General features: G+C 37.1%; 1 protein-coding gene across 25 annotated transcripts in view; it reads left to right on the plus strand.

Annotated features, from left to right (window-relative positions):
* LRRC4C (leucine rich repeat containing 4C) overlaps window positions 1-15,380 on the plus strand; it is a 1,360,095-nt gene that overhangs the window by 1,329,686 nt on the left and 15,029 nt on the right. For 14 of the 25 annotated variants that reach the window (XM_064365013.1, XM_012452372.3, XM_021665515.2 and 11 more), the window contains 2 exons: window positions 5,908-5,959; window positions 6,209-6,274. The exons of 3 other annotated variants lie outside the window; for them this stretch is intronic. The gene's annotated coding sequence lies outside the window, so the exon portion shown is untranslated. Of the gene's footprint in view, window positions 1-5,907; window positions 5,960-6,208; window positions 6,275-10,106; window positions 10,132-15,380 lie in introns of all 25 variants that reach the window. 8 more of the 25 variants (XM_064365016.1, XM_064365019.1, XM_012452378.3 and 5 more) reach the window with 3 other exon arrangements.

The raw sequence follows: 15,380 nt of genomic DNA on the forward strand, positions 1-15,380 counted from the left end.
AAACTTAATCACGATGTTCTAGTCCAACTCAGAAATTAAGGAAAGCACATCATCTGAAGATAAGGAATACTGTTTTAGAACAATGTAAACAGGAGGACTATTTGTAGATGACTGAAAATATTCAGAAGCCATTCTGTCAGGAACAGCTGGTTGGAGAGTGTCTTTATGCAGCATCCTTGGGGCCTCTTTGTGACTGTTTTATAAGTTAGCTTAATGACAACAGTCAGAGACATGTGGAAATTATATTTTAAGGCTTATAGCCATTTTAGAGTTCCTATAGATAGGGTCTGTTGAGGCATCCCCTCACAGGGTACAGCTTGTCTCATACAAGTTATTTCAGCATTTTTCACTCTCTCTGTGTTTATACCCTAGGTTTTCTGTTGTTATTGTTAGGTGTATATTTTGAAAATGGCAATCAGGTTGAGGAAAAGGTCTATAGCGTATTTATGTCTGTGGGCGTAAATGCGGCATAAATATATATATAATGCACAGTGGCCGATATTTTGTGTCATTTATCTTCACTTGTGAAAACAGATGGGATAAGTCACTGATGACTGTTCCAGTCCTGATCCATCCCTCATCACTACACTCATGAAGATAAATGCCACATTTAAGGAAAGCACAGCTATCATGTGTCCTTTCAGACTGGAAAGTCAGATCAGTTAGAACAAGGGGTCAACCAGGTGCTGTTACTTAAAAATCAAGGACACTTTATATGTACCATTTCCTATGCCATATACCTTGCTTTCTCCTGTTAAACTAGGGTACTTCTAGCAGCCAGAGAGATGATTTGGCAGCCTTTATAATTTCATCTATGTCTATAGATATGCATTTAATTTAAACAATTCATTTCCTGGTATATGCCCAGCATAGAGCTTTGCAGTGACAATGCACTGATTAAAAGAATATAGTATGGTCCTGGTCCTTATACTGATAAATAGTATCATGAAGAGAACACTATGGAAAAAATAATAGTAAAGTGGTTATCTTTTTTCTGTGAGCAAGTCAAATGAGAAAGTAAGTGAGAACTGTTGAGAAGTAGTAATATTTAAGCTGCTGTATTAGAGAAAACAGTATGGACACTTTATCTTTCTATAATGTATAAATGGCAGTACCACTAGATTTTAAGCTATGGTAAAGCAAATAGATGACTTCTCTGCTCTAGCTTGTGGACCCTGGTATAGGTAATCAATAGATAAGTCACCATTATAACTCAGTAACTGAATGACCTATTCCAGTTTCAATTTTAATTACTCTTTCACAAATTGAATGTTTGAGGTTAGAAGACTTTTCATTGAAATAAAAATATTGGCTTTTTTCCCCTTGGTTGGGACATAAAAGTTTATATGACTAGACATAAGCTGAAAAGGATTTCCATAGATACTAGAAATTTGGCTAACTGGACATTTCTAACATCATTATTTTTCTTTGGAAACTATTGTTTAGAACCATGTAAAACTGCTGATAGTCACCAGTTTTTGACCTAGGAGGTGACAATTTCATGACATTCTCTGTAATCGTGCTAATCGATTATATAGTTTAAATTCTGGGATATACTTTAGTTGCTTTGTTTCTGTATATAAGCTTATTTCACCAAATAAGCTATTTCGTTTTCTAACTCAAGAAACATTTATTGAACACATATTACACAGCAGTTACTGGGGTATGCATGCCCATGGAATGGAATATGTTGCCTGTCCCAATGGGGCATGCAGTCTAATGAGGCAGAAAGACACATGAGCAAGCAAGTACAATATGGAAAACTAGTACAGTGGTTGACAGTTGCTCAATAAATGTTCTTTCCCGTCCCCTCACATTGGACATAGAAGTACAATGTGTTAAAGGAACACAAAAGAGTCTCTATAAATTTAAACAACCTTGGAAGGATTCATTGCAGAAAATATCTCCTTTTTTCCTTAAAGTGTTTGTGTTAAAAGACCGTGTAATAGGCAGATCACTAGCCTAAGGCTTTAAATATTTGACTTCTTATATAAACTCTTATCACATATTAGGGCTTTTTTTAAACCTTAATCACATTATTTAACTTTCTTATACTTCAACTTTTTTAACTGCAAAATGAAAAATTGTAATCTCATTTACCTTCCTCCTATATTTGTTGAGGGTCAGATAGGATAATGCAGATGAAACAATTTTTCAAATTGTAATTTATAATGTTAACAAAAGATACAATCTTCATCATCATCTTCCTTATTACTAGTCTTGTTTTCAACAAGACCTATCAACAAAGTGCTATGTAAAAGATCAAGGAGGATTATCACCTTGATTTGTATTTTCCCAAGTCCAGGCTTAATTATTTATTTGGGAATAAGTACCATATTTGGCCTTACATAATCATTTTAGAAAAGAGTATGAATTGTTTAGCCATTAGTAAGTGTTTCGAGCAGGGCTCAATAAACAGTGGATGAAGGATCTGCTGACAGCAGATGGATAATTATGTTCAGCATTTTTTTAATGAAGGAGAATTAAGAAAAATACATGTAATTCAAAGAAATTAACTCTCAGATAATAATAATTCCCATTATTAGAGAAAGCATGATAAGCCAGGCTTGTTGGTTTATGGGTATCATCTCATTTCAGGTTTAGAACAACCTTTTGAAGTTGATTCTATTATCACTCTAATTTTACAGATGAGGAAATTGAAACCTAAAATATTATATAACTTTCTGCAAGTCACAAAATGACTATCTCTGATGATAGTCTGATGATAGAATTTATGAACTTAACAGCTGTACTTTTGCTATATTTTCTGCAGCCCTGATCTAGCAATAGTCACCACCCCCAGGTTTATACTCTTTCCTACTTAGTAATCCCCATTTTCTCCAGAAAAGCCCACAAGGAAGGCACTCATCTCTCTGAGCTTTAGTTTCCTCACCTATGAAATTGGACTACTGTTGGAAATTCATCAATAAACAAATCATATAAACTCTATTTCCTGGCAACTCATATTCTAGTTGAAGGAGAGAGAAAATCAATAAATATGTACATATTATCCCTAGTTTTGAGATGCCTTATCAAGAGAAATAAATGTTTTAAGCAGCATAGCCAGAGAAGACTTCTCTGAGCAGGTTTAGCAGAGCCCTGAAGGAAGTGAGGAAGCAAAGTACACGGGTATTTGCATGAAAGGTAGCACTACTGTCATGGAGTGCAGACACGGGTATAGGTCTCTCTGAGTGAAGGGCATTCCAGGCAGAGCAAACAGCATATACAAGGTCCCTGAGAAAGCACTGTGCTTGGAGAAACAATAAGAAGTCAGTGTGATGGTCAGAGTGGAGTGAGTAGGAGCAATAATTGTAGGGAAATGAGATCAAAGAAGTAGGAGAGATGAAGAAAAAAATATTACTGGCCATTAGGACTTTAATATTACTCTGAGTGTTGTGAGAAGACCTTGAGCACTGAGAAGGAATATGATCTGACTTTAATTCAAATAGGATCCCTCCACTGTGTGGAGAAATTAGAAGCAGGGAAACCAGATATTAGACCAGGCTATGGAATACTCCAATTATCCAGAGAGAAACTGGACCAAGACATAGCAATAGATGTGTCTGGAGAAGAAACCAGAATACTGATATATAGAATTTCCAAAGCATAGGTGAGAGGAAATAAAGGGGATAAGGTGTAGAGGCGATATAATCCAAAAAGAAAAGGTATGAGACCAAAAAAAAAAAAAAAGTTTCACGGTAGACTTTGTCCTGACCCACTAGAAAGATCATTCCTGAAATGGTGCTTGGCACACAGTAAGAGCTTAAAATGTTTAGTTGTATGAGTGAATGCAACTGCCATTAGAAAAGAAATCTTTGTCAGGTTAAATAGAAATGAAGAGTGTGATTGTAGACAGGTTGATTTTTGAAGCCTCCAAGTGGAGGTCTTGAATAAGCAGTAGTATATACAAATCTGCAAGCCTGCTGGAAATTTCAGTTTGGCAGTCTTCAGTTTATAGGTGGTGTTTAAAAGCATTATACGATCACCTAGAGAGAGAGTATAGATAAATAAGAAGTCCACTAATTTGAGACCTGGGATGCTCCAAGACTCACTGGCCTGTGAGACAAGACACAACCAGCAATGGATGTTCAGCAGAGTTATCACTGAAGCAAGAGGGGGAGCAAGGGAGTTGTTTCCTAGGATCCAAGTGCAAAAGGTGTTTCAGAAAGGACTGAGTGATCATTATGCCAAATATTTATAATTTTGGTGTAATATGAAAATTGAGAATTGGCTATTTGATTTAGCAATAAATATGTTTTCACCTCCTGCCTTTTCTTTGCCTCTCTACACACACTAATTGTTACCTACCAACTTCCTCTAAAGTTATTAAAATCCCAGACACATTAAATTACGATTCATATTTCATATATCCTACTGAAGGGTAGTTAATGCTTCTTGAAACCATGAGATTTGGGAAAGCATTTTATAAGACTGACCCTATTTTTTTTTTGGAGACAGAGTCTTGCTCTGTCTCCCCGACTAGAGTGCAGTGGCGTGATCTTGGCTCACTGCCACCTCCACCTACCAGGTCCAAGCAATTCTCCTGCCTCAGCCTCCTGAGTAGCTGGGACTACAGGCGTGCGGCACCATGCTGGCTGATTTTTGCATTTTTAGTGGAGACAGGGTTTTGCCATGTTGGCCAGGCTGGTCTCGAACTCCTGACCTCAGGTGATCCACCCGCCTTGGCCTACCAAAGTGCTATGATTACAGGTGTGATCCACTGTGCCCAGCCGAGTTATATATTTATTTTAAGCCTATGGACAGAAAATCCACAGATTATCTCTAAAATAAATTTTGATCCATTCAGTTTACTTGCAATAATAATGCCATTTGTGATATATTGCTATATTCAATACATATATTCTATATATATATAGAAAAGCACTTTTATTTATACTGTCTGTTCCAAACAAAATCATCTAATACAGTAAAATTCCCAGCTGTGAAGCTTATACCGTCAGATTATACCACCTGCTAACAACTTGTTGGGAGTCAGCCATTGCCCGGGCTTCACTCCTTCATAAAATCCTTGAAGATTTTAACATCTGCCTCCCTGTTGTTCTCTCCATACTTACCCTGGATAGACTTCTTGGTGATTTCAATATCCATGTCAGTCCCTTGATCTTGATTATTAATTGTGAGGGATCTTTCTATCCACAGTTGCTCCAGGTCTCCTCTTTGTACAGTCTGTACCAACTGTATTTCCAAGGTTGGAAGACCTGTATTTGTTGGAATTACAGAAAGTTTCTTTTACTTCGTTATACTTTGTAAAATGTGAGCTCTAGCTCTTAGGATCTCTTTGCTTTAAGTACTGTGTGTGGCCCTCAGTCTCAGATTCTAACTTTTATTCTCCCAGGGCCAAAGGAGTAGTGGGGCGGGATGAAAGATGTGTAGGGAGAAGAAAGATTTTATATCTTTTTTGTTTGGGGATGTGGTGGTGAGGGGAGGGGGCAATATCAAATAGAGTTTGCGACAGATGCCTATGTCAAACTCTTAACATCCCATTTGACTTTAGTAATTGAGTTTTCTATTTAACTGTTTCCTATCCATCACCATAATGCATTATCTGATTTAATCTTATGAGGTGGTTCTTATCAGGACACTAGATCAGAGAGAAAACGTGACTTACTTAAGGTCATGTATCTAATAAGTCAGAACCAAGTATACACTACATTTCTTCTGAATCCAAATGTATTTTTTTATTGGCATTAAAAAATGCATTGTTCAAAAGAGTAGTTAGGAGAGTTGCTTTGGCTTTCTGCCCAGGATAGTGTTAAAATACAGTGGCAATTCAATAAATGTCACCAGTGGTGTCTGTAGTGGTGGTTTTAGTGGTGACAGATCAAGAAATGTGCTGAATTATTCTAATGGATGCTTTCTTTTCTCTCTCTTATTTTTTTTTTTTAGATTGGCAAACACACTGCCTATTTACAGCATAGAGACCCCAGTGGAGAGCTAGGTGGGTGATGATTCATGCTAAATCTTTCCCACAATATGCTGAACACTACAACTGCAGCTAATGTGAAGTGACTCATTATACACTGTCAAATCTGATAACAGCAACGACTGGCTTTGCTAACACGAGCAATTTGTGGGAAGTCCAGCTACTGCAAACCACTACTGAATTTCAAAAAATAAGCTGCAGTATAGTAGAAAAGACATATCCACTGAGTCATATTTGCAAATTTCTTGTGTTTCTCTTTGCCAGTTTAGAAACAGCCTCATGTTCCCTGCTTGACTCCAGAGATGACTTTCCTTGGGATTCACTTATCTTGTGAGTGCTTCCTCATTCAGTCATATTTTATGGGCTAAATATTTTATGAGGGTATTGGTGGCTGATGAACAGAACTGGAAATGTGGTTCTCCAATGGAAAATTTCTGAAGCTTCCTCTTCACACCACCATCCACTAGCAAACCATGCCATACACATAAATACATTTACCTACTGTAGCACAGTTTCCATGAGTGGTAGTTCTACCTGCAGAGAGATAAGATGAGGAGGCAGCAGGAGGCAGGAACACTGACTCTTTGCTCTATGATTTATTGTATCTTCACTAAACTGTAATCTCCTTGAAGGCAGGATTCTAAACCTATTTATCTACTTAGCACCTATGAGCCATAGTTGGCCCTTTATATTTATTGGCAAAATTAATGCACTTCCTTCCAAAAACTTCATTATTAAGGCAGGAACTGGGGTTTAGCCTTCTTGCCTCCCCTGTCCCTCATACAGTGCCTGACACATAATGAGTGGAAAACTACATGTTTGTCTAGTGAAAGAACAAAGGTAGAAATGAGTCCATCAATTAGATGGTTTCCTGCGGCCAAAGTAATACCTAAGCAAGTGATGTTCAACCATCAGAGACAGAACAGTGATGGCTTCAAATCATGTTTCTTCAGACCACCAGGAATAATGCCCTAAAAGTAGTTGCTTATTTTGGAAGGCAAAAGCTAATCTGAACTGTTTTCTTCATTTTTATATTCAAATGCCTATAAACCAGAAGAACACCAGAGAGACCTATTCATTGCTCACAAATGATCTATGGGGCAATAATGTGCTTGCTTTTCCAGCTATGCTGCACTTTGGTGCTATCTTGGGTTTAACTGAAAATATACTGGGACCTTGGTTTTGTTCACTGGGCATGTGGGGGTATAATTGGCACAAGGCCTCTGAAGAATTCCTTTGTCATGAATGTCATTTGGCTAATTTGGGGTTCGCCTGAAGGAAATAATGTGTGAAGTCCTATAAAAAAACAAGATGCATTTTATTCACATGCAATGCACATGAAGTTAACAATTTAGAAAAGAAATCAACTTTTTATTTTGCCATACCTATTTTGTTGAATCCTAAATGCCATCAGTATGATAATGGTATTGTCCCTAACAGTCTCATGTTTCATCATAATTAAATAAACAGCTTGTGAATTGCAGTCCAAAAAATGTCTGTGTTCCACTCCTAACTTAAGGGGTTTCCATAGAAACTGTGAGCAGTAAGTTTAACTGACATTTATTGGACTTGAGGCTATATGCAGCATTGATATCTCTCTGTTTTTCTCTCTAGCACTCTGTGTGTCTTCTTTTCTTCCTTTAACCCTCCCAAACTATTCCCCCCTCAGTTCTCGCCTCCTCCTCCTCCTCTTCCTCCCTCTCTTTCTCTTATTAGCATTGAGGAAGTAATTTGGACTTAGTTAGATTTAACAAATGCAATAATACTCAAATGGGCTCTGATACTTAAGTGTAATTGTGTTATTAGCTGGAAATGTTTTTCTTCAAAAATGAAAGAATTGGGAGTGAAGTTTACCAAGATAACACACGTTGGTAAGAAGGAACTCTTGGCTGTCACTTGAAAGTTTGTAGTCTATATATCATAACCCATGTTCATATCCAACTGTGGCCTTCTCTTTATTTATTCAACCCAGACTGATATTTCTCCTGAGTTATTTTCCTCCCAGAGCATAAAATCACTGTGCTGACCATATTCCAGGAGAAAGTAGGAATTTACTTAGGAAAGATAAAACATACTACATACTGAGTACCTACTGTGCAACATATATTTTGTTATGTACTTTTACTTATGTTTTCTAGTATACCCTACAAAACTCAATGACAGATAGCATGTGGAAGGAAAATGAATCTGGAGCTGGTAGTTCAAGTTCAGGCCCCACCACAGAGTGGCTGTAAAGTCTTAAACATGGTACTTAAGTGCTCTGTCTTGGTTGCTCAAAGACAAAATTGATAGGAGCACTTCTAAGCCATGAAGCTTGGCTAGGATTAGATGTGATACTACAGCTAGTACATCACAGTAGTAGCATTCGTCTTCATCCCTTTAGAAATGAGGAAAACAAGTTGCCAAAAGAATATGTCATTGAGCCTGGACAACGAAGCAAGACCCCATCTCTATTAAAATATTTTAAAAGCAGCCAGGTGTGGTAGCATGCACCTGTAGTCCCAGCTACTCTGGAGGGAGGCTGAGGTAGGAGGATCACTTGAGCCCAAAAGTTCAAGGTTACAGTGAGCTATGATTGCACCACTGTACTCCAGGCTGAGTAACAGAGCAAGACTCTGTCTGTTAAAAAATTTAAAAAGTCACTTACCCAAATTTACATAGCTAGCAGAAGATATGTCTACACAGTACAATGTCTAAAAGGAAGTGTATTTGGACAGCTAATTGTATGATTTGGGTTAAGTGACATACTTACAGAGCATCTGGCTCCTCATCTGTATAACAGGAATAATGTTCTTACTTCATGGGGTTGTTGGGAGGATTAAATAAAACTGTGTATGTAAGTTAGTGCCTGTCATATGGAAAGCACACCATGTTCTTTGATCTCTCGGTCTCCTTCCCTCCCCTCACTTTTCTGATTTGTTTTGGTTTTAGTATGACTTCAAAGTTTAAAAATGATTGATCCCCAAAGTCTATCTAATACTTATAATTTAAAATTATCTTACAATTCACAAACTATCTCAAGTTATCCTGACAACAATGTGAAAGGAAAGACATACTACCATACACATTTTATAGGTTAGGAAAAAAGAGAGATCTTTAATATAGTAAATGAGGAAGCTGAGGCTTTACCTAATTCCCCAGGGTCCTTTTTATAATTAAAATTTCCAACTCCATTATTCTTAACTTGAATCCTATATTGATAGGTTTTAAGGCTAAAACCCAATAGATACTAACTCCTCTTTCTAATGAATGTGAGCAGAAGACACTTTCAGTCAAGAAAAAGGGAAGGAAGCAAGGAGAAGTTTGCAAGTCTCTTACAATCCTGTTGCCAAGTCATTCTTCTTGGATCTGAAGAGACATGTGGAAATGTAATTCTCAATTTCAGGGCTAAATGAAGCAGTGAGTTTGTGCAGCAATATGCCTAGTGTTGCTGGCTGGAGAAAAGGGGTGAGGTGAAGAGAAAAAGCAAAAAAATAAAAACTCCAGATATCAATCAGAGATGTTGATTGATACATGGCAAATGTATTACTAGGTTATTAAGAAGAGAAAGCGAGACTGCAGCTAGGACAAGAGTCTGATAGGACATGATTGCTGGCAAAAGTGATAGTTACTATTCACACACACACACACACACACACACACACACACGTGCCCACATGCATACATAGGTGTACAGGTTTAATCAGAATAAACACTTATTTAAATAATAATTTTGTGGTTTCAAAGAGCTCATATCGAAGATAAAAATGATAGCTCAATCTTTTTTTGTTGTGTGCTTATACTTGCCTTATTATTAGAATATTGATTCTCAAGAAAGGCAAAAACAAAAACAAAAGAAAATTGATTCTGTGTTATCTTTGGAAGAACCTTAAGCTACTGTGTCCATTTTGTGAGTGCCAGTTCAGTTAAACTAAGTAATGTAATCTCTAAAGCCAATTATCCCCCTGCAGTATGTCACAGGGTACTGAAAGTGTGATCAAGTAATGGTGCCACAGGCAAGCCCTCTGTTTTGGAACTCCCACTTTTACCCAGGATTCCCTCCATAAGTTATATGAGGCATAGCAGTATTGCCAAATTAGTGAAGCTGAATTTCTTTACAAGTTTTTAGATGAAAGTTAATTACAAATAGAAGTTTTCATACTTGTCTTCCATGTCCTCACAGGTCATCCTGGGATCGAAGACAGTAGGTAAGAAAAGTCGGATTGATGCTATAGCAGACATTTTATAGGGGATCGGGTGGTAAATATTTTAGGCTTTGCAAGCCACATAGTCTACCACAACCACTCGGTTCTGCCCTTCAATGTAAAAGCAGCCATGGACAATGATTACATTCATGAGTGTGGAAGTCTTCTAATAAAACTTTACTTACAAAAACTGGGGTGGTGAGCCCGATTTTGCCTATGGGCAGTACTTTCCAAACCATTCATCTTAGAGTTTTGCTTATATCTCCATCCTTCTTCTAGTTCTGCTCACATGTCAGGTACAGCTTAAAAAATAGGACTAAGGAGTGCAGGAATGATAGCTACATCCTAATTTACCCTAATTTTATGGATTTTACTTTGCATACACTGATTTCTTATTAAACTTTATTTTTCTGGTATGCCTTTGGCATAGAAAGAACACATATTCTGTCTTCACTTTACAGATGGGTACAGAAAGTTTAATTAACTTGCATTATTGGGCTGGCATGGTGGCTCACACCTGTAATCTCAGCACGCTGGGAGGCTGAGGCGAGCAAATCAGGAGGTCAGGAGATAGAGACCATCCTGGATAACATGGTGAAACCCTGTCTCTACTAAAAATACAAAAAATTAGCTGGGAGTGGTGGTGCACATCTGTAATCTCAGCTACTTGGGAGGCTGAGGCTGAAGAATTGCTTGAACCTGGGAGGCGGAGGTTGCAGTGAGCCGAGATCGTGCCACTGCACTCTGGCCTGGGCAACGGAGCAAGACTCGGGCTCAAAACATACAGAAATTAATAAATAACTTGCATTATTGTCACCCAACATCTCTCATATCCATATTAGAATCTGACTGTCAGCCCTGTGCTTTTTCAATTGGATTATTCTTTTAAAAATGTATCCTTTCGAGAATAAAGACATGGTGGAAAAGTAACTAAAGTAATTTTCACCATCCAAATCAAGGAAACATAGTTAATAATGGTTTAAATAGGAGCATGCACAGGCTTCCCTACTTTCTTTTCCCATTATGATACCATAAGGACCCAGTTCCTTATTGCTTTTAATGTATAGCTCTATTTTTTTTCCCATGAAATATTTTTGCAAATGATGCATTGCAGCCAAAGTGAATACAGAAAAATACAGGGAGTTTTTTTTTTTACTTTCCATGGTACTGTGTTAACTGAAGCTCATTCATTTTGGAATTGAATCCTAGTTTTGCAAGGTTCCATGGTAACTGAGAGCAAATATAGGAATGGTGCAAAAAAGAAAACTTGGTTCCAATATTCACAACCTATGGTTAACACAGCATGGAACAAAATGAAGACTGCCTTTAGTAAATAACTACGAATCCAATTTTCAAATGTCTGTATTTGGTGAATAATTCCCTCTTTTGCAGTCATTAGGAAGAAACAACAACAAAAAAATCACTGATTCCAGTCATTTCCATTATCTGACATGTCATCACCAAGGTTGCCTCATTATGCAATGTTAACAGTGTTGAGGTTACTTTAAACCAGTTTCCATTTCCAATTAGGAGGCCATCCCTCCTATCTGCATTTTGATTAAATGACGTTGCCTGGAAATCACAGAAAGAGTCTACTCTGTTTCCTCCCCTTGCTCAGATCTCATAAACACAGACTCAATTAAAGAGAGTTTCCTTATCAGGTTTTTGTGGGTCACTTTGGTGAATTTATTAAACTCTTAAGTCATGCTGAAAACTGGAAAGCAGTGGCTCTGAGATATTCAGTGGGAGCCACTAGATTTGCAGGACTTACTCCAACGCTGTAGGGGCTATAAAATATATACAGAAATCAGAGCAAGCAATGACAGGTCAGGAATCCTGGGATCTGGTAAATATATATAAAGAGTATTACATTTTAGGGTTTCCAGAGCAAAAATAGGGAACTCGTGATGTTATTTCAGCTTATATTTTAGGTAAAAGTCAAAGCCTAACCCAGGCCATCATTATTTTGTAACTTGATTACTGAAATACTCTATTTCACTCTGTCCTATTCATATTCCATACCACTGCAGACTTGCTTTTCCTTAAATACTCTTCCCACTGTCCTTTTTCCTTCCAGTTTTGCCAGTGGGCAATATTTTCCAAACCATTCATCTTAGAGTTTTGTGTATATCTCCATTACCTTTCTAGTTCTGCTCACATATCAGAAAGAAAACTCAAGTTCCTACAGTCTATCCCATGAGTTAATATCGAATCTAAATGTCTTGTCTATTTTTTATAATCTTGTGCTATTTTACTTACTCTACTTGCTACTTCACTGCCTATGTCATATTAAATTTCATATATTCCCTACCCAACTTGTGCCTATTTTCAAACAAACTCTTTCTCTTTTCTTATTTAGATATAGGGTCTTGCTGTATTGCACAGGCTGGGCTCAAACTCCTAGACTCAAGTGAGCCTTCTGCTTCAGCCTCCCAAGTAGCTGGGACTACAGGCACGTGCCACCATGCCTGGTTCTTTCCTTTTTTTCTCTCTTTCTTCTCTCTGTTATTGTATGTTCCTTATTGTGTGCTGCTGTAATACCTCATTCTAAAGAAAGGGAATAGAACTCCTCTAGTACTTTCTGCTGCATTATAATTCCTGGCTTACTCACTTGTGAATCATACTGCACTGTGAGAATCTTGATGAGAGACACTTAGCCCTGTCAAGAACTGAGCATTGTGCTGGAAACTTAGTAGGCACTCAAAAAATATGACTGAAGGAAAGTGCCTGTTTTTTTTCTCTCTCTCTTGAAATGCTACACCTTTTGCTTATTCAAATCTACATATCTCCTAGATCCAGTGTCCACATACCTTTTACTGATTGCTCAAACCTCACTGGTTCTCTCTGAACACCCAGACTACTTACAACGATCTACGCAATCATACACACTCCCTTGGTAGAGCATGTTGGCATTGGTTTATGACTGTTGTTTATACTGGGCTTGTCTCAGTACTCTGTTACAAATGATCAATGATGGCAAGTTACTGAATTGGAGTTTCCTGGTAGGTAAAGTGTTAGAGAGTATACCTAGAATCATGTATTATTATTATAGCTGAAATGACTTCAGAGATTCTCTTTCCCTGCACTCTACTATAAAATGAATCCCAGACATCTTTAGTGCTTTGCCTGGGGTTATAAATATGTTTTTGGCTACTCTCTAGGAAATTAGGGCTTTGTAGTGTTTAATAATGAACAAGGAAGTAAGTACTTGGTAAAACATTGGAAGGTGATTTTAAAATCTGAATGACTCTATGTACATGATATTTATTCTCTTCGGATTGCCTTGCATGGTAATTTAAATTGCATTTCTCATTATAAAAATCCATATGCCTTGTGGGTGCTACTGTTGGTTTGTTTGTTTTCAGCCTACAATGGTGTTGGTGACCTTAGCACAGGGCATTTTCTAAGGATTAATGAGAAGTTGGGGGTTAATGACTATGAGCTCCTCCCAGCCAGTCATCCATCTAAAGGAAGCCTGGGAAGCAAGGATTACCAACTTTCTGAAATCACATCCTTCTCTGCCAGCCTTGCCAAGGACTTACATTTCAGATGAGCTTTTTAGGTCTTTTTTCAAAGGCACTTCTTTAGTTACTTGCTTTGTCATTAACCTAGATGAAAAAAATATATATGGAAATAATTTGCTACATATTTTGATTAAACATAATTTGAAATACTGAGCCTTTTTTATATGCTTTCTCTCCCCAATATTTTTCAAACTGCAAGTCTAGAGCGAATCAGCCTATTGTGCATCCTGAGAGGCTAAAACATGTGACCAGTTTCTGCAGTTTACCCTCTCTTCAACAGATTTGTTTATTATGGGAGGATCCTTACTGGGGTTTTGGTTACATTTGTTTTAATGGAAAATTATTTTTTCTTATTTCTTTTATATGATTGTTTTTCCACTAATATTCATAAGTACAGTGCTTTCTCCTTTGGCATCAGGCACGGTCACCCAAAACACCCTAAGAGATAAACATTAATGTACTAATTAAAGCATTACTACATTTTCCTTTGAGGAATTAACTACAGCAGAATGAAAGAAGATTCTGGAACAGAGGAGGTCCCATTTCTGCTCTGTTGAGGAAGCACAGGACCTTATTTTATCATTCTGCATCGTGATTCACACATTGCCACGAATTCCTTGAAGAAATGACATGGAATGACAAAATGTCACCTGCGTACCCACGTTTGTTTGGCAAAGATTGCCGTCCCCAGGGTAGATTGCATCCCAGGACCCTTCCCAATGGTTATTCATGTAAGAAATTGATACAGAATGCCAATTCACTAATTTATAGCTAGAACTCTAACAGACCTTTCAAGCACTTCAGCCTATCAGTTATTTTGTGTGGAACTTAAACGTTTTTAGAGTCATAAATCTCTTTGAGAGTATGATGTTAAGACTAATGAATAATCTTTCTATAAAAAGATACAATCACATTTAAACAAAAATCTGCATATAATTTCAGGAGGTTCACAAATGATTTGAAACCCATTAATAACTTCTTAGGAACCCATAATAGTGCTGTACAATTTCATGGAAAGGCAAATAATAATCAAATAAGGTTATTGATGAAAAATAAAACTAAGAGAACTTAATTGTACAATTCAAATTGTTTTAGTGTTATTATAGTCTATGTATCCATCATTCTCCATATATGAACTTTAACTGTCGTCAGTACCAGACAAATAACAGAAACAATGAAGACAACAACAAATACGCTTACAGTACTGATTATGTACAAGATACTATTCTAAAATTTTCTCTCTACATGAACTCATTTATCTTCACAATAATAGAGTCTAGAATCACAATACTCAATCCCCAGGCAGATTCACAGATGGGTACTACAAAAATTTGTGTCTCTGATTTTTAAGTCTTTATGTACTATTAGTGTCTGCTTAGTTGCATAAACAGCTAGAAATCTGCAACAGTCAACCTTTTCTTGAGGCCATACATTCATTCCTATATTGAGCATACGTAACATACAAGATACTCTGGATGTAGTATTTAGGATACAGGTTACTGCTGCTAAGGATAGATTTTTACCCTAAAACATCATTTTCAATCTCCTATTTACATGCTGATTTTTGGTAATTTGCTTCTTTACAGTCTTAATATAAGTTTTCATGTGTTTATATGGGGGAGGGTGGCAAGGAGTAATTATTAAGCGCTCTCTTTACCATTTAAACTAAGTTTTATACCTTTTCTATCTTTTTGGTTCACATATAAGTCTTAGCAATGGACTTCAATG

This window comes from Aotus nancymaae, unplaced genomic scaffold (assembly GCF_030222135.1).
Source record: "Aotus nancymaae isolate 86718 unplaced genomic scaffold, 86718_ANA_hifiasm-v0.15.2.pri h1tg000059l, whole genome shotgun sequence".
Taxonomy (NCBI): Eukaryota; Metazoa; Chordata; class Mammalia; order Primates; family Aotidae; genus Aotus; species Aotus nancymaae.